Below are 18,258 nucleotides of genomic sequence, written 5' to 3'. Positions count from 1 at the left end.
GCCTTTATTTTCATTTTCTTTTCTACACTTCATTTTCATGCTGCATATATGTATGGACTATGGGCTTATGAGTCATTTTTGCCTTCATACTTTAAACACACACACACATGACTATTCAAAAATGCTTAAAGAATGACAAAAATACACAGCCCAGTAGATATGAAGGTATGGGTGGCAGTTTTGCCCTTAGCTTAGTGATAAAGGACACAGCCTTCATAGCAGACATATCTTGGTTTGAATCCCACCTAAGTCCCATTCTAGTGTCTCACCTTGACAAATTACTTAAGCTTTCTGAACTTCAGTTTCCCTATATGAAATTGGGGACAATAACCTAACTTTAAAGCCTGTTATGAGAGTTAAGTTATATGATGCGTGAAGCCGAATACAACTTACAAAATGCTGCACTAATTCTTAGGTGATGTTCATAGCTATTGCTTTTGTTATTATTAGCACACTAAGATAGCTAAAAGGTTTGAACCTATTCCTTCATCAAGAAAAATAGTTGAAGGTGCCTTAGTTCTGGGTCTTGATTAAGAGTTAGTTTTAGGAAAAAGAAATGAGAGACTGGATTTCTGGTATGATCTAGCTGTTTATCCAAATTGCTCAGACTGCTGAGGGGGCTGGATAAACCAAGTATGCTAAAGTAACCGATTTCATTTCATTCACATTCCTTATCATGTATGACCCTGAATTCCAATGCCATGTCCCTTGTAACACCAAGCTGAGACATGGTTTAACCAGCGAACAGTATTTAGCTTTCTCATTTTCACAAAGGACCTCTAGTGCTGTGAACTGATCTCTCCAGGTTGGGACCCTAACATGCCTAGCCTCCAGCTTAGTGTCCTTCAGTGGGCCCGTGTTTAGTGCATCCCCGGAACAGATTTTTCCAGAGTTTAAAAAGTTAGAGTGCACTCCTGACCCAAAACCATTTCTTGACTCTGAAAAGAAATTGTTCCTGGAAGTGCTTCAGGGAAAAGATTTGGAGAAGCAGCTTTCCATTTTGCCTTGAATTGCAAACTCATTAAATAACATTAAGGATAATAAACTGGAAATTCAATTACAAGGCTTGATGCCAGAACACCGCACACTCGATTTGGATTTGCATCTTAATTTATAGCTTGTTCTTGCCAATAATACTTACAATTCAGACCTTTACTCATTGTATAAAAAACCACTTAGTCCATAGGCACTTGTTTTTTTTCTTGATGGACCTGCCCAATTGTCGATTTGGAGATGAGTTTAAATTAGTAGGAAATGTAAAGTATTTCCCCCTTTTGTTTTTACGTTTTTATGTTCGCACTTTGGTGATTCACAGTACTATAGGCAAGGGTTTCAAATTTCCACAAACATTTTAATGTCTCCTCTTGGTTGCCAATCAAGATTTCTATTGGGCTTACTAACTAATATATTTACAAGAATCTCATATTGAGATGTTAGACATTTGCCCTTAGGAAGATGGTTCCTAATATGAGGGTTGGATAAAGGATGAGAAAATATGTTACATCTTTGCCAAAGAAAGCAACTATATGGGTATGAAATTTAGGCTTGCCTTGAATTTTTGATAATTCAACCATTCAGAAGAGGGTTTCCATGAATCTGGATAAATGACCTTCAAGGTGGGTCTCCTCAATTCCTCTCTTGAGGATGGTATGACATTGCAATGAAGGTCATGAATGATACTGCTTAAGTGTAAATCCCATCTCTGTCATTTGTCAGCTGTGTGACTATGGATGTGTTATTAAACTGTGCCTCAATTCTCACATCTGTAAAATTGGGATGAGAGTACCTATTTAATAGGATTGTGTAAGGATCGAATGAGTTTCTTATACATATAAAACTCTAAGAATTGTGTTTGGCAATGGCAAACATTCAATAAACATTAATTTTTATTACTATCAGGTTGTGACTCATAAAATGCTTACAGGAATAATCAGGTAATTCTGCTTGGGATGGAGAAAATGTTGGTTTCCCTTTGGCTACCTCCCAGGATTTTGGATTCTCTCTATAGCATGAATCTCAAACTTGGATGCATATTTGTATCACCTAGTGACAAAGTATAATTTTCAAAAGTTGAAAACTTGACTCTCATACAAATATAAAGTGAGTACTTGCCAAAGTTTTATTTGATTCAGTAACGAGGGAACAAACAGTATGCTAAAACTTGTTTGAAGAGAATTAGAAAGACCAACTAAACATAGGTCCTGAAAGAAGGCTGGAATGAGATGGCTGGGTTTGATTCAACACTGGTTAATGTCCTGCTAGGCAAAACAAAACAATGTAAAACAAAACAGAACTGTAATCTTGGAATAAATATAAATCATTAGGATCTCTATTGTGAGAATGCACTTGCATTTGCTTTTGGACCACAATCTAGAACATTGCTACTGAAATTTAACAATGGTTGTCAAACTTGGGCATGTGTTAGAATCACTTGGAAACTTGGTAAAACTATAGGAACCCAAGTGTAGTTCTACTTTAATGAGCTTAGGACTCTGTATTCTTTGTTAGGTTTCCAGATACTTCTGCAATATACACCAAAGTTTGAGAGATTCTGTTCTACAAAATAATATCTAATCTTACAGAGTAATGAAATATCCCAAGTAAATATCTTAATGAAGAGTAAATTCAATAAAGGTACATTACCCTAAAGAATTAGGTGATCTTTGAGTGGGCCTGTTAAACAATGCACCAACATGACATTGAGGGAATAACTATTTCCAAGTTTGGACTTTTTTTCTTATTCCTGGGCAACTTTTAAAAACTACTTACAGCTAGGTACCATTCACAACTTCTGATTAATTGGTCTGGGTAGCAAGGCTTTAAAAGCTTCCCCAAGAAATTTTAATGTCAAGGTGAGAACACTGGTCTTTGACTTTGCCTCATTTCCTGAGTGCATTCACTTTTTATGTAGTGCTGAAACCATGGTATGTGCTTAACTTTATGTATAGGTTTAAAAGAGTTAATATATAAATTAAATTAAAGAGCATAGACTGATTTGGAATGTCCCATGTTGGGTAAGCACAGATTAATCTGGCCAACCTTCAAGAGAAGTGATGCTTCCATGGGGATGGCTACCCCATTCTCTGCCTCATGAAGACAGCAGAGAACCCTCCAGTTAGAATTCCTTCATGTAGAACATCATACACATTGCTGGACCCACTTCACAGATATGCTGGATGTCACTAAACTGCTTTCTCCTTCCTGTCTGTTCTAAACAACCGTTTCCTGCTAAGCACAGTTCTCTTTTCTCTCCTAGACCTGACTGGAATGAGAGTGCTTGCTCACCCTTAGGACCTCATCCCACCTACACGGCCATTCTGAAGTCTCAGTCACTTGCAAAAGTCCTAGGAGGGAATCTTCTCATCACGAGATACAAATAATTTTTTTTGGCTTCTATCTTACTTACAACTTCAAAGGCTGTTGTAACAATGCATTTGCTTTCAACTCCAAGCTCCCCATATTGTTGTGGGTTGAAACCTGTCCCTCAAAAGATTTGTGAAAGTCCTACTTCTCAGGACCTCAGAATCAACCTTATTGGGAAATAAAGTTTCTGTAGTAGGAATTAGGCAAATTGAAATGAGGTCATACTGGAGTAGTCAGGACCCTTAACCAAGTATGGCTGGTATCCTTATAAGAAGAAATTTGGATACAGACAGACAAAGGTGAGGACATGATGTGACAAACTGAGGCAGAGCATTCCATGGATTACTGGCAAGCAAGGAGAGAAGCATGGAACAGGTGCATCCTTGCAGACTTAAAGGAAGCATGGCTTGGCTGGCACCCTGATTTCAGACGTCTGGCATCCAGAACTGTGAGACAATAAATTTCTGTTGTTTGGTACTTTGTTATGGCAGCCCTAGCAAACCAAGGCGTAAATGCCTTCTCCTCAAGGTGGTGCTTCCAGTACAACATTGGTGCTGCTAACCAGTAAGGCTGGTGGTTTGGGTGGTGAGTTTCTCAGCCATCATTTCCACTCTGAGGTCAATCCTCAAAGAGTCATCAGCCTTTCCTTTTGGCTTGTTTATCTCACTTTCCCCACCCTCTGTGCTTCTATCTGGACATTCTGTACCAGGGCTGAAAGTTGTCTTTACTGTCACCAGAATTCTCTTGGGGGAGGAAACTACTTGATGTGGAACAGTAGCATCAATTAGTGCTTAGGTACAAAATGAGGCTCAGAAGGCACAAGAGTTGGCTGAAAGTACAGCAAAACAAAATAATGGCTGAACTCCTCTGCCTGAGACGAAAGGGATTGGTGCCTACTCCTCAGAGAGAGAAGAAAAGAGAGGAAGTGGCAGAGAAGAGACAAGGCAATGGTGGAAGGCTAGGAGCTATATGAAGTGAAAAGGTAAAACTTGTGATGGAAGGGTGGCAGGAATGATGTTTGAGAACAGGATTGTTTTGTTTGCAGATCTTGGCATTGCTATGACATGAGAGATACATCTCTTTGCAGCTCTGCTTCCCATTTTTTGTATTCTTTGTTAGGGTTCCAGATACTTCTGCAATATACACCAAAGTTTGAGAGATTCTGTTGTACAAAATAATACCTAATCTTACAGAGTAGTGAAATATCCCAAGTAAATATCTTAATAAAGAGTAAATTCAATAAAGGTACATTATCCTAAAGAATTAGGTGATCTTTGAGTGGGCCTGTTAAACAATGCACCAACATGACATTGAGGGAACAACTATTTCCAAGTTTGGATTTTTTTTCTTATTCCTGGGCAACTTTTAAAAACTACTTACAGCTAGGTACCATTCACAGTTTCTGATTAATTGGTCTGGGTAGCAAGGCTTTAAAAGCTTCCCCAAGAAATTTTAATACTTTATGCATACATTGTCTAAAGCAAATACTTGTATATCTGTAAATTACAAAAAAAGCACAGAATTTCATGATTGGGTTAATGTAACAGAGTCAACATACACAGAAACAGTAGCCAATGCCAAGAGAAAACCACGATTATGGAAATCTTGGGAATGGCATTGGACATAGCGAGGTTCTGAAATGTGGTGCAGGGCAATCTTATGTGTCACACAAGTTGAGTAACACTGAATTCATTCTTTTTACAATGATTTAATGAAAGGGTGAAAAATACATTGATTTGTAGGAGATACTGTGCAGGGTTTCAGGACCACTCAGACATGCCTTATCAAGGAACGAACAATCTAGTAAAGAAGATGAGAGAGATATACCATAAGCTAGACCTTGATACCAGGAAGACCCTGCACATGTCTTAGGAGAAGTGCAAAAATGAGAATGTGGAAGTGAAAAATGAAAGTAAAAAAAAAGATCTCTTTTCTTTTTTGACTGGAAACCATCAAAGGCTTCATGGAAGAGATGGTGTCTGAATTGAAAAATGGACAGGGCATATGTAGGATGGAATGATTTTTAAATGTTGTGTTAATTTCTTTTTTTTCTTTAATTAATAAAAAAATGGACAGGATGTAGATAGAGAGAGAAGGAGGGAATTTAAATAATAATTACTCCCACTTATTGGACAAGAAAGACACACCAATGTAACTGCCATTCCCATCGAGTTGTATTTATCACCTTGGGAAGTTTCCGTGACCCTTCACTCTGGAAAACCCCTCATCCGATTTCTCTCCCCCTGGATTGGGTTTGCCTGTGGTGTTGTGTGCTCACTCGCATTCTCTCATTTGATCTTCAAGGCAGCCCTTTGATGTAGGTACTGTGGCTGCCTGAATGAGGGAGGAGGCTCAGGTTAGTCAGTAATTGGTTCCAAATTGCATGACTAACAAATGGCAAAACTGGAGTTCTTACTTAATACACAGAGGGAATAACTTGTCCAAGAAGAAGGGAATTGTAGATGCAGTGGACAATAGTGAGTTCTAGTATATGGCATTTGAGGGAAAATAAAGTGCACTTTAGCTGGAATTTGGGGGTATTTTTATATGTGTCTCTTCCATCCAGAAGGATTGTATATACCTATAATTGTTCAAGATTCCAATAACTCTACTCCTGACCCTGCAAACTTAAATTGCCTTCTAAATGATTTTTACATGTCAAAGAGTGTCTTGTTTATGAGGCAAAAGATACCACCCCCATCCCCAGTGGCTCTGTGAAATATTAAGTGTTGACTTCAGAGTATTTGCTATTATTTATACATATGCATGTACACATTGGTACAGAAATAAATACACATTGCACACATGAGCATCTGTGCTGAAATGTGTAGCCAAGTGTCAGCACATTAGCAGATTTAAATTAGCTGCCTGACTCTATTAATAGCCCTGGCTTTCCAGTTTCTAAAATAAAAAATCCCAGAACAGCTGGACTGAAATCTGAAACAGGATGGAAGAACACAGCACTGCAAGTAGTAGTAGTCTGTCTCTAACTGCTAAATAAAGTTTTTTAGCTTCATAGATTTGTAGATATGCCTATAAAAGAACCCTCAAAATACTAAGTGCTTAGATAAAACAGCATAATCTTCAACCAGTGAAAGGAATTGATTATGCCTTAATCAGGGGACGTTGAAAACCTCTCTGATGCCCCAATAATATTTGAAAGCAAGGCTGAATGAAGTCAAGACAAAGTCCATGTAGTCTTTGTTGGTGGCTTAATAAAAAGGCAGCTCAAGACCCAGAAGATCTTTCTCCTACTGCTTTATAGTTTTTGGAATCTCACCATTAAATGTTTGAACTTTTACAATGCAATGCCCTGGACGGTGCTACAGTGGCTCAGTGGCAGAATTCTCCCCTGCCATGCTGGAGACACGGGTTCGATTTCCGGTGCCTGCCCATGTAAAAAAGCAAGCAAAAAAAAATGCAGTGCCTTTCTCAATCTGGTTCTACCTTCCTTCTAGATTTGACTCTGGTTGCCCCTTCAAGTCCTACCTGTACCCTGTTCTCCTGCCTCACTGCTCCCTGAACATGCCAGTCACTGTGCTTTGCTTCTGCTGTTTAGTCCATGCTCGTCTAAGCACATGCCTTTCCTTCCTGTATGTGGCAAAATCCTACTCACTCTTTACGGCCCAACTCAAACAACAACTCCCCAAGATCTTTACACAACACTCTTCAAGGCCTTGCTTGTCCAGGCAGAGTCAACCATATCCTCCCTGCCCTACCCACAGCATTTTGTTCTCCATCTATGATAAAAAATACCCATTGTATTTTTTGCCATACCCATCCTTCTATGGGTGTATGACTCTTGCTTGAGTGAGAACTGTCAAGATCTGTGTTTTTAAAGTGTGGTCTTTGGACCAGTGGCATTGGTTTCACTTGGGAGCTTATTAGAAAATCAGATTATCAGGGCCTGCCCCAAATCTACTAGATCAGAAACTCAGTTCTTAACATCCCCAGGTGGATCCATATAAATATCAGTGTATAAGAAGCCTTCCTAGAGGACAAAGAACATGGCTTAGTGATCCTGCATTTCCTTACAGGACCTAGCAGTTCATGTAGTCATTCAACAAACAGATATAATGAATTCTTGTCACATGCCAGATACTGTACTAGGAGCCAGGGATTAAAAGATGAATAGGATAAAATCATGTGATAGTCAAGTAGTTACAAGTGTTGCTGGAGCCGAGGAGCCCAGATAAAGTAAGAAAAGGCCAAGTCCATTGAGAGTTGTGAAAAAGTTTTATGATAAAATAAGTCTAGGAAACATAGACTAGAAAGAATTGAATAGGTACCTATCCCATGGGATTTCTCAGAGCACCTAAATGAAACTGTGTCTTGTGCCTCTACAAGAAGCAGGCGTAGTGTGCAGCATGTTCTGAATTTATTTAATCATAGAAACATATTATTTATATATATATGTATGTTTGTATATATTATGTTTGGTCCATGTTGTGGGATTAATATTTTTCAAAACACCTGTTAGGAATCACTGGCCTACTCCTGTAAATTTAGAATTAATTTTGTTTGTTCTGGTGATAGTGTTTGTATTGTCACATATAATGATCCAACTATTGAACAGCTTTCTAATTTTTCTCCTCCAGTGGTTTGTAAACTCTTAGAAAAGAAAGAAGAATCTTAAACTTATTTGTTTGTCTATTCTAATTTTCACAGTGATACTTAATCAATATTCAATGACAGTCTTTCTATATCTGCCTTGCAACCTAGCAGAGGCTGAAGGCAAGGTGGGAAGTTATTAAATCCTTGATGGACAGCAGGGCCAAAGGGGATTTAACATGGGAGGGAAAACACTTGAATGGGGCTCGCCATTCTAGCCCTCCATTAGCTGTGCTGGTTTTGAGTTAGTCATTTACCCTCCTCATCCTCAGTATCCATTTCAGCCGCCAAGCAGGGCTTCTGGGTGACAGCCCTTTGTGATGTCATAGCTCTTCCAAGATACTACCAGCTAATGTACTTAAATGTTAGTATCTGATTTCAAGAATGGGGGAACAGAAGTGCAGAGGGAGGCTGGCTGACTCCCAAATCTTGAGAGCTGAGCACTGCCCCTGGATCACAGATTCCCCAGTGGGGTCTTTCCCCCACCACCCAACACACAAAGAGCGTTTGTTTTGACCTCCAGTTGGTTGATAAAAGCTGTCTTCACCCTGAAATATATGTATATTTGCTAGATGTTTTATATTTATAAATGTTCTGAATAAGACGTGATTTCCTGAAACCCGTAGATAAACAATGATAATTGAACAGGACAAGGTGCTTGGCAGATTTGAAATACTGTAATATTTACCATAAGCCTGAATGCTTCTCGTGATAAGCAGCCTTCACTTACCCAAACTTGGGGCTCATGATTAACTAGCAGTTGGCAGGTATTAATTATAAGGCAAGTCCTATAAATTTCTGCTGCTAGAACCCCAGGCAGGTCTGAGGCCAGCCTAGGTTTGCAGTGTGGTTGAGAAGGGAACACAGAAGAGAACCTAGTTCTCTTCCTCTCCAGCCTACATCTACCTCCTCGTTCCATTTGCCTGCATTTCAAATTCCATTTCCATCTCAATGAGGTTATGTCCAATGTGATCATGCTTTCCCCTGGCAGGACCCAACCACCACCCTTGCTCTTTTATCTCCCCCATTCCCAACCCCCGCCCCTGCCCTCCTACATGGGAGAACTTGTCGCTCCTCAGATCTGCTGCACATTAATATTCACTAACTTGCTCCAGGGAGCTATGCTTCACTGAGCACATTTTCACCTGAAAAGGGTTGTTTAATATAAACATTTGGTTAATATTCTGTACATTTGAAAGTATTTTATCAGCTTCGGTGTAGGACCAAAAGTCATTTAAATTCAATGGGAATTGATTATGCGCCAAGAGTCGGTTCTCTCCAAAAGAGTGTGTTTTCCCCCCTACTATAATGTATACTTCATCAAACTCACTTACACGGTTGATGGGAATACTGTAGACAAATCAGCAGCCCTGCATTTCATCTGACTGAGTATTCATCAGCTCTGACGCTGGTTTTAAATGGGGAAAAATATGGCACAATATTGCTTTAAAACTGTCTAAATATAATTATCAACATCTTTGGAGTGATAATAATTATCATAACAAGAGCTCATCAGAGGAAGTACAGGGTTTGATGAGGATCCTCTATGCCTGAGTCCCTGCTCCCTTGCAGAAGAAGGATGCAATAATATCCAGTTTTTTCCCTCCTAAAGAACCCTACCTCTATTAACCCTTCTTCTGGTCCATCAGCAATTTTTCTTTACATATGTCTCTGAGAAACTCATTATCCTAAAGAGTTGTTAGTGGACAGTACAAGCAGCTTCAAGTAGGATTGAAATAGATTGAAAATGGATTTCTAACATGCTCCTGTGGGAAGGTAGGTTGGTTTAAATCACATCCCCAATTTTTTGGACAAAGTCTTCACCGAGACCAACTATTGTTTCTTTCTACTTGAGGTCCCTGTTGCATATTGATTTTTTTCTTTAAGCCCTTTCTAATTGGGAAATATAACTTTCTGAAGCATGCATATGTTTATGATATATATGTTATTTATATATAAAACAAATGTATAGACATCTGTCTATCTATAGCAAAATTCCCTTCTTCATAACAACTCTAACACTGCCTAGAGTTAATTATGTTGTCCTTGAACTCAGAATTTGTTCATTTTAATTACTATATAATGTTCTAATGATAGATTTATGTATCAGTTCTACTATTGACAGATATTTGGGAAATTTCTATTTGGGGCTATACGAAGTGATGCAATGAGCATTCTTATTGGTGCACATATACAGTGGTTTATCTGGAACACAGATTTTACAGTATGATTGCTAGGTCATCAATATTTGCCCTCGTTCAATATAATTGCATAGTCCCTAACTATTTTCCAAAATGATGTCACTAGTTGAAGCTCCTACCAGCAGTGTATGAGAGTTCTGATTGCCCCACATCTTCATCTGTTCTTTTTTTTTTTTTTAAAGGAAAGACAGAGAGAAGGAAGGAAGGATAGAAGGAAGGAAGGGAGGAAGAAAGGGAAACATCTTTTAAACATTTTCTTGTTTTATTGTATTTTGTTTCTCCGTTTTTGTTACATGGGCTGGGGCCGGGAATCGAACCGAGGTCCTCCGGCACAGCAGGCAAGCACCCTGCCCGCTGAGCCACCGCGGCCCACCCCTTCATCTGTTCTTGATATTGCCAGACTTAAAAATTTAGCCAGTCCAGTGGGTATGGCGTCATATCTTATTATAGTTTTAATTTGCATTTCTCTGCAAATTAAGAATGTGATTAAGAAAGTTTTTGATTTGTTAATTGACCATTTGGAATTCTTTTATGAAATTTATGGTTGGGTCATTTGCTTGTCTGTTTTGTGGGTTGTCTTTCTTTTACTGATTTGCTGCCCTGATAAAGGAATGAAAGCCTTCTAATAGGGTCAATGTAGAGCACCATCATCCAAGGTTTTCCATATTTAGAAGGTCGCTAGTGAGTGTGGCTTGTCTAGCTTGAGCATGCTATTGCTGATGTCTCCTGGCTTTCTAAAGTAAAGGAAATAGAGATCATTACAAAGGATCTTCGGGACTGTATCTCAACATCAAGAGTCCTTTCTTTGAAGTCAAGTTGTTTTGGAAAGGCTCTGGCTCCTTCAAGCATCATTTAGATCATTGCAGCAGGGATTTAAAAATGCATGCCATGGAGTTGCAGAACAAAATAGATTCCTCTATCAGTGAGTATTCAACTGACTCACAGGACCCTGGAAGAATACCAAAAAGTAATCTCTTGGACACTCAAAACACTCATTAGTACTCTGACAGCAGGGATATTCACGTCCTAATTGGCAACACAACCGCATACATGATTGCTGTGTTGAGTCAGACCATAACCCAGCCAGCTCAGAATTCCTTAAGGAGAGAGATTTTTGGCAAGAGTGTGCTCATGTCGCCCTCCAGGATGTGGCTACCAAGGACCAGGCACCGTCCTGGCTCATCCAAGACCTATTTCGTATTTTAAACATTTCTTGATTTTACTTGATTCACACATTCTTTGTATGTCTCAAGTTTCAAATCCCTAAAAGAGGGTAATTGGTGGCTTTAGGCCACATGTCCCTTTTAGGCCACATGCCTTTTCTCGGCCACCTCACAAGCTAATTTTTAGCTTATGAAGGACTGCACTTTGGTTAGATGCTGATTAGGCTCCTTATGGATAAGAAACTTTTGCAAGTGTATTTATTTAAAGGTTTTAGCTATGCCATGTATTCACTGTTAGGCCAAGAACAGAGGCTCATGTGACAACTCAATGCTAATTGGAATTTCAGTCTAGGGGGACTGCACAGCCCCCTTTCATCCTTTTTTGATGGAATTAGTTGACTTGAAACTGAACATATGGCAACTGCCACCATAACAAATAGAAACAATTCCTTCTGCCATGGCAACTGAAGAATCAATGCACACTTATGGCTTGGACTTAATCAATCAATGCACAATGTATAGGAGCTTTTTTAGCAGCATTTGTAGGACAGTGGAGAATAAAAATATTTTTCCTCAAATATAACCTCAGGTGTTTCTATGCAGAGGGGTGCTTGAAATTTCTACATACCTTGTTCTACTCCATTTCTGCAGCAGCTTCTTAGTAGACCCAGATTTCATTCCCAAATTTCAGGGATGGTGTTCATACCTGAATGCATTGGGTCCAATTCAGTTTTCCCCCAAAGATCTTTGAATTAATTCTCCAATATGTTGTTCCCAATCTCCACACCCAAGGGATAATGCTGCAATTAGATGAACTGTCCTAGTGTGTCTGCCATCTACAGATGAAATAATTTGGCTCATAGAAGTGAGAATATTGAAGGCATGCATCTGCTTAGTATTTTAAGGACACATATCTTAGTTTTGCTCCAGGGTTCATCTTGGTGATATGTTCTTTCCTTTCTCAGCTCTGAAGGGTAATTGCATCTTATTGTCTATATCACAGTACTTCCATCACATAAACAGTTGAAGGAGGAAGGGGAAAAAGAGGATATATTTTCTGTGAGAAAGCATTGCCAGGGGCTGTTTTTTCTGACTTCACATAACCTCATTCCAAGAAAAACCCAGCCAAAGAGTTGAAAGGAGCAATAACCGGGACTAGGAGGCATGAAAGTTCATTTTCCACTTGCACTTCTGTCCTACTTTCGCTATCTTTGGCACCTCAGATGCAGGAGGGTGGTACAGACTCAAAAAGAGCCTTTCTGCATGAAATCCATGTTCCCTTAACTCTCAGCAGTGTGCAGCTTTCCCTGTGTTGTGCCCACCCATTAGCATTTTAATTTAGCTTCATATGGCACTGTTCTTCAGATGGATTTGGTTTCTTGCTTTTGTTTATTGTAGAAGTGACAAACAGGAGGGCATTTTCATGATGTGAAAAAATGCCGTGAAGTTGTGAAAATGAGGTGACTTCTCCTCACCAAGCCCTAAGGAATGTTAAAGCAGAGATGGCTCTGACAAGGAACCATAAATATTCCCAATATTAAAATCTCAGAAGCCTTGATCTGATCAAAATGAGAAGTTCTGACTGAGTCATGACCTTGCACCTTTCTCTCTCTCTAAGTGCAATGTGGCTGGTCTGGCTCCTTGGAAGGTAACTCAGTCCTATCAGTAATGGGGACACTGTCTTCCTTATGTGGATTTCAAGCAGCATTTGGAAATTAGACAAATACTGTTTGGAGGCATAACAGTGAGATGGTATGCTGTTCACTCTTATAGACCTGCTTTCCGATATCGAAGGGCTTCAGTATCATGAATCTATCTCACCTGGAGGTCTGTTTGTTCTTATATTTATTTGGTACTCCCCAAGCACCATTTATGGATTGGATCTTTAAATAATCCACTCACTTATGGGAGGTTTTCAAGTAGAAAATGAGGTTTGGGCATGGAAAGTAAGCATCTTATAAAGACCTCTTCCATATACACTGGATATTCCTAAGTATTTTGCCATTTGTTTAATATTTGTTGAGACTTTTGGGGGTGATGTGTACAGCAAGGCAGGGATGGCCAGTGCTTATTTACATACTTCCCATCACCAAGCCAGAGCTCATGAATGACATCACTAATCAAGCACAGCACTTTTTCCTACTGAACCTGAACATGGACTTAGAGTCCTTCTCAGTAGAACTACAAGTAGACTGTACTAGTTGACCAGAGATGTAATGCAAGATGAAAGTGACTTATTCACCATAGTCTGGGTTCAGCCACTGATGTGGGTTCTCTTAGATACAACAGGCACCCTTAGCTTGAAAGCTGTGAATTTTCAACTCTTCCTACAACTCCCCGGACCTCACTCTGCCTCTAGTGAAACGTTGAAAATACAATGGGACTCTTTCAGCAGGCAAATCCGTTCTTTCTCTGTCACATTCCAGGTCACCTCTGCCCTTATGTCCCTGTGCCTTCCCTGCAGTCATCAGAGGTTCAGCATGCTATCCCAGTGGCTGACATAGGTATGGTAGTCAGAATTCTGAGATGACCCTAGTGATTCCCACCTCCTGGTGTTTGGCTCTTTCACTCCCATAATCAGTTTACATAATGTAACAATGGCAAAGGGATTTTGCAGATGTAATTAAGTTCCCAGATCAGTAGATTTAGAACTAACCAAATAGGAGATTATTGTGGATGGATCTGACCTAATCAGTAAGCTCTCAGAAGGAAGAGAGAGAAATTCTCCTTCTGGCCTTGAAGAAGCTAATAGTTATGTTCTAAAAGCCTTTAGCGGGGGCCACAAGGCAAGGGCCTGCTGATGGCCTCGAGCTGCTGAGAGGGATAGGCTGGCTGACAGCCAGTAGAAAATGGGAACCTCAGAAATACAAGCCACAAGAAAATGAATTACTCCAACAGCATGAAGGAATTTGGAAGTGGATCTTTCCCTAGTTGAGCCTCCAGAGGAGGAGGTAGCTGACTTACGTCTTGATTTCAGCCTTGTGAGACCCTGAGCCAAGGGATTCATCTAAAACTTGCCAGACTCCTGACCCATGGAAACTGTAAGATAATAGATTTATGCTCTTTTAAACTGCTAAGTTCATGGTCATTTGTTATGCAGCAATAGAAAACATATACACCAGGCCAGATATAAATGAGATACATGACTATCCACTTGGCCCTTTTCTCTCTTCCAAAACCAGCAAACTAATCATTGGTTTTCCTTGTAGAAAATGCATACAGCATAACAACCACAACAAAATAGTGTTAATATTGGGGATGGCAAAGAGATTTTAAAACCACAATATTTATAATTACATCTAGTCCATATGAAAACCAAAGGAAATAAAGTCTTCCCTCTTCTCTTCCTCACTCCCATGGGGCAGACTCTGCATTAGATGCTGACTGTAGGAAGATGAAAGAGGTGTGGTCTCTACCTCTGGAAACACACAATAATAAAGGAGGGTGAGCTCTATCTTAGAAGGAATCTTAACTTTCACCTGGCCCTCCTTTCTGAGTTCTCTAATTTGCATGTGGTACAGCCATTACCCTTGCTTCACTCCACTCCCTGCTACTTTCTATGAATTCTTCATCTTCCTCAGGGAGGGAGGCTGATTTCTTCAAGGTATTTTGGTAGGAAAGGCACGTTTTTTTGTGATTTATATTTTGAAAAGTTCTAGGCAAGAGTCTGGTCTCAATGTACCATTGTTTATTGCAGGCAACATTACCAAAATGTATGTTGTATATCATCGGATTTTTTTGTTATGAATGAAATGGATCCACTCCCTCTTTTTTTTAATGCAATTTTATTGAGATATATTCACACACCATACAACCCATTCAAAGTATACAGTCACCTGTTCACCATAGTGTCGCGTAGTTGTGCATATATCCTCATGATCAATTTAAAAGCATTGTCATTATTCCAGAAAAGAAAGAAAAAGAAAAAGAAAATCCAAATCCCTCCGTATGCCTTATCCCCCCTATTATTGACCCACACTGGTGTGGTACGTTTGTTATTGTTGATGAAAGAGTATTAAAATATTATCGTTAACTATAGTCCATAGTTTGGAAAAGGTACATGCTTCTTCATATACCCTTCTATTATAAACTCCTTGTAATAGTGTATACATCTGTTCTAGTTCATGAAAGAACTTTTTTATATTTGTACAGCTAATCACAGACGTTGTCCACCACAAGATTCATTGTCTTATACATTCCCATGTTTTAAACTCCAACTTTCTTTCTGGTGACATACATGACTCTGAACTTCCCCTTTCCACCACATTCATACACCATTCAGCACTAGAAATTATTCTCACATTAATGTGCTACCATCCCCTCTGCCCATTTCCAAGCATTTAAGTTCACCCTAGTCAAACATTCTGCACATATTAAGCAACTGCTCTCCATTCTTTAGACTTATTCTATATCCTGGAAACCTATATTCTGTAGTTTATGTCTATGAGTTTACATATTATAATTAGTTCATATCAGTGAGATTATGCAATTTTTTGTCCTTTTGTGTCTGACTTATTTCATTTAACATAATGTCCTCAGGGTTCATCCATGTTGTCGCGTGCTTCAGGACTTCATTCTTTCTTATGGCTGAATAATATTCCATCATATATATATATATCCATTCATCAATTGATGGACATTTGGGTTGTTTCCATCTTTTGGCAATTTTGAAAAAATGCTGCTATGAACATCAGCGTGCAGATGTCTGTGTCCTTGCTTTCAGTTCTTCCAGGTATATCCTGAGTAGTGAGATTGCTGGGCCATAAGGCAACTCTATACTTAGCTTCCTGAGAAACCACCGAACTGTCCCCCACAGCAACTGTATCGTTTCACATCCCCACCAGCAGTGAGTAAGTGTTCTAGTTCCTCCACATCCTCTCCAACACTTGTAGTTTCCTGTTTGTTTAATAGCTCTCCCTCTTTTGGAAGTTCATTTTTGTTTTTACTATTCTTGAGACATTCATTCGTTTATTCTTTAAAGTGGAGAATACTAATATAAGAATTTTAGCTAGTTCATAAGGTTTTTGTGGAAATTAAATGGATACATAAGAAGTTATTAGCACCACAAGGCACCTAGCACAAACTTAACAAATATTAGCTACTTTTAGCAGAACTACCATTAAATACATATGTGACAAGGCCTTAAAGTTGGAAAGGAAGACCCTCCTATGTCAGCTGCCTATGTCACAATGGAGACTGTTAGACAAAATGTCACAAAGGCTCTTGTTCCTTCAGGGATGGGTGGGGCTTGGGAGCCGGGATATAAATAGGGGCCCTTGGGCTTGATGGAACCAGACAATCCAACTCAAGCAAACCAGAGGAGCTTCATCCACAGAGGTTGGGTACAGGGTTGAGATTATGGGGAATAGTTTATTTTGGGCTTCGTCTGCATTAATGTGGCTGGGAGGCAAGGGAATGGAGTGACTAGTTTTAACACTTCGGAATCAAAGTTTGCAATCTGGGAGTCTCAGGTGATAAGGATAATGGGGTAAGGGTATTGTACCTGAAGGAATGCCAAACTGGTCCCATTTCTTCTTCTGGGCACTCAGAAGGACCTATTTAAGGCATTAAGCCTGGTCTTCTATTATGTCTGTGTACATATGTGCGGAGTATAAAAGAGGCAGCTTTGCTGACCATGGGACAATGTTAGTTTGTGTCCTTGCTGTCTATTTGCATATTTATAGGTGAGTACAAGGATTTTTTCAAACCTATAGAGTTCATTTTTTTCCTGCTGTTTGACTTGTATAATCTTTGTATTTTGTATTTTCAGCCCTTTAAAAAATGTCATTCTTTTCCCAGGGTTCATCTGTTCAGTGGGTTAGAAGTATTGGAGTTCTTGTCCTCAACTGCACTTCAGCCATGCTAGTATTAGAAGTATAAGAATATAATCCCAGAGTGATACTAAGACCTTTCCAGAAAGATGAGATACCCAGAGGCTGCAAAGGAAAAGTCTGAAGGATCTGACCATGTAAAAATGAAAAGTTTGGGTTCAGCAAAACACCAGAAACAAATTCAAAGGATAAAATGCACACCAGAGAAGCCCATTCTCTCAACACATCTGACAGTTAACAAAGAGCAACTACAATCCAACTTAGAAAATGAAAACAGGTGGAAAATGGGCAACATACACCAATAGAAATGCCTGCTCACTGACAAATGGTTGTTCAAGGATAAAAATAAGATTAAAATTTGTTGAATAAAATTGTTTTTTGGTGTCTTTTTTCACTTCTGGCTAAAAATGTGTTGGCAGAAGTGAAGAGTGGGGCAATGTGGCACACTCCTGGCAAACGGTAGGCATTCAAGTGTTTTGTTACTATTTGACATTGGTCAACGGTTAGTGGCATTGTGGAGTCAGGTTTTCCCTGCATCATACTCCCCCACTCCAAGCAAAGGACAATGGGATTCCTATGTCGCCCACCTCCCCACCCCAAATCATCAGGCTTATATAGAGCATAACCTAAGCTGGCAAGCAACTGTAGTTTAATGGCTTGAGAATGTGCCAAAGTTGAAGAACACAGAGTCATCTACATTTCATGAAGTTGCATTCCTTTTTGGGTTTTGTTTTGTTTTGTCCTCCATGTATTCCATGTAACAGTTCTAGAGACATTTTTGGTATTTCTGGAGTGGGGTAGATGTGAGGGATGCTGCTAAACATGCTACAGTGTACCTCCTCACAACCAAAATTTATCAGCCCAAAATGGCATAGTGGCAAGGTTAAGAAGCCTGCTCTAAGGCCAAGATTGAATTCTGGTAGGTCTGTAACTTCAGATTGTGGAAGATATAATATTGGTAAAATTTGTCCTTAATAAACCTTGATTAGCTGACAAACCCTGATTAGCTGACAGGCTCAGGAACTGTGCTAGTTGTCTCGGTTACATTTTTTAGTTAATCTCAATATCTCTGGTTCAACCTTTGTTTTG

General features: G+C 39.4%; 1 long non-coding RNA gene across 1 annotated transcript; it reads left to right on the top strand.

Moving 5' to 3' along the window:
• The first annotated feature begins 16,563 nt into the window (after positions 1-16,563).
• On the top strand, positions 16,564-17,545 carry LOC143660298 (uncharacterized). The gene is made up of 2 exons (XR_013163925.1): positions 16,564-16,675; positions 17,138-17,545. It is a non-coding gene; the product is annotated as an uncharacterized LOC143660298 (long non-coding RNA).
• The last annotated feature ends 713 nt before the right edge of the window (positions 17,546-18,258 follow it).

The sequence above is a fragment of the Tamandua tetradactyla genome, chromosome 16 (assembly GCF_023851605.1).
Source record: "Tamandua tetradactyla isolate mTamTet1 chromosome 16, mTamTet1.pri, whole genome shotgun sequence".
Classification (NCBI taxonomy): domain Eukaryota; kingdom Metazoa; phylum Chordata; class Mammalia; order Pilosa; family Myrmecophagidae; genus Tamandua; species Tamandua tetradactyla.
The sequence above is the reverse complement of the archived record's forward strand: the minus strand, read 5'-3'. Positions and strand labels throughout refer to the sequence as shown.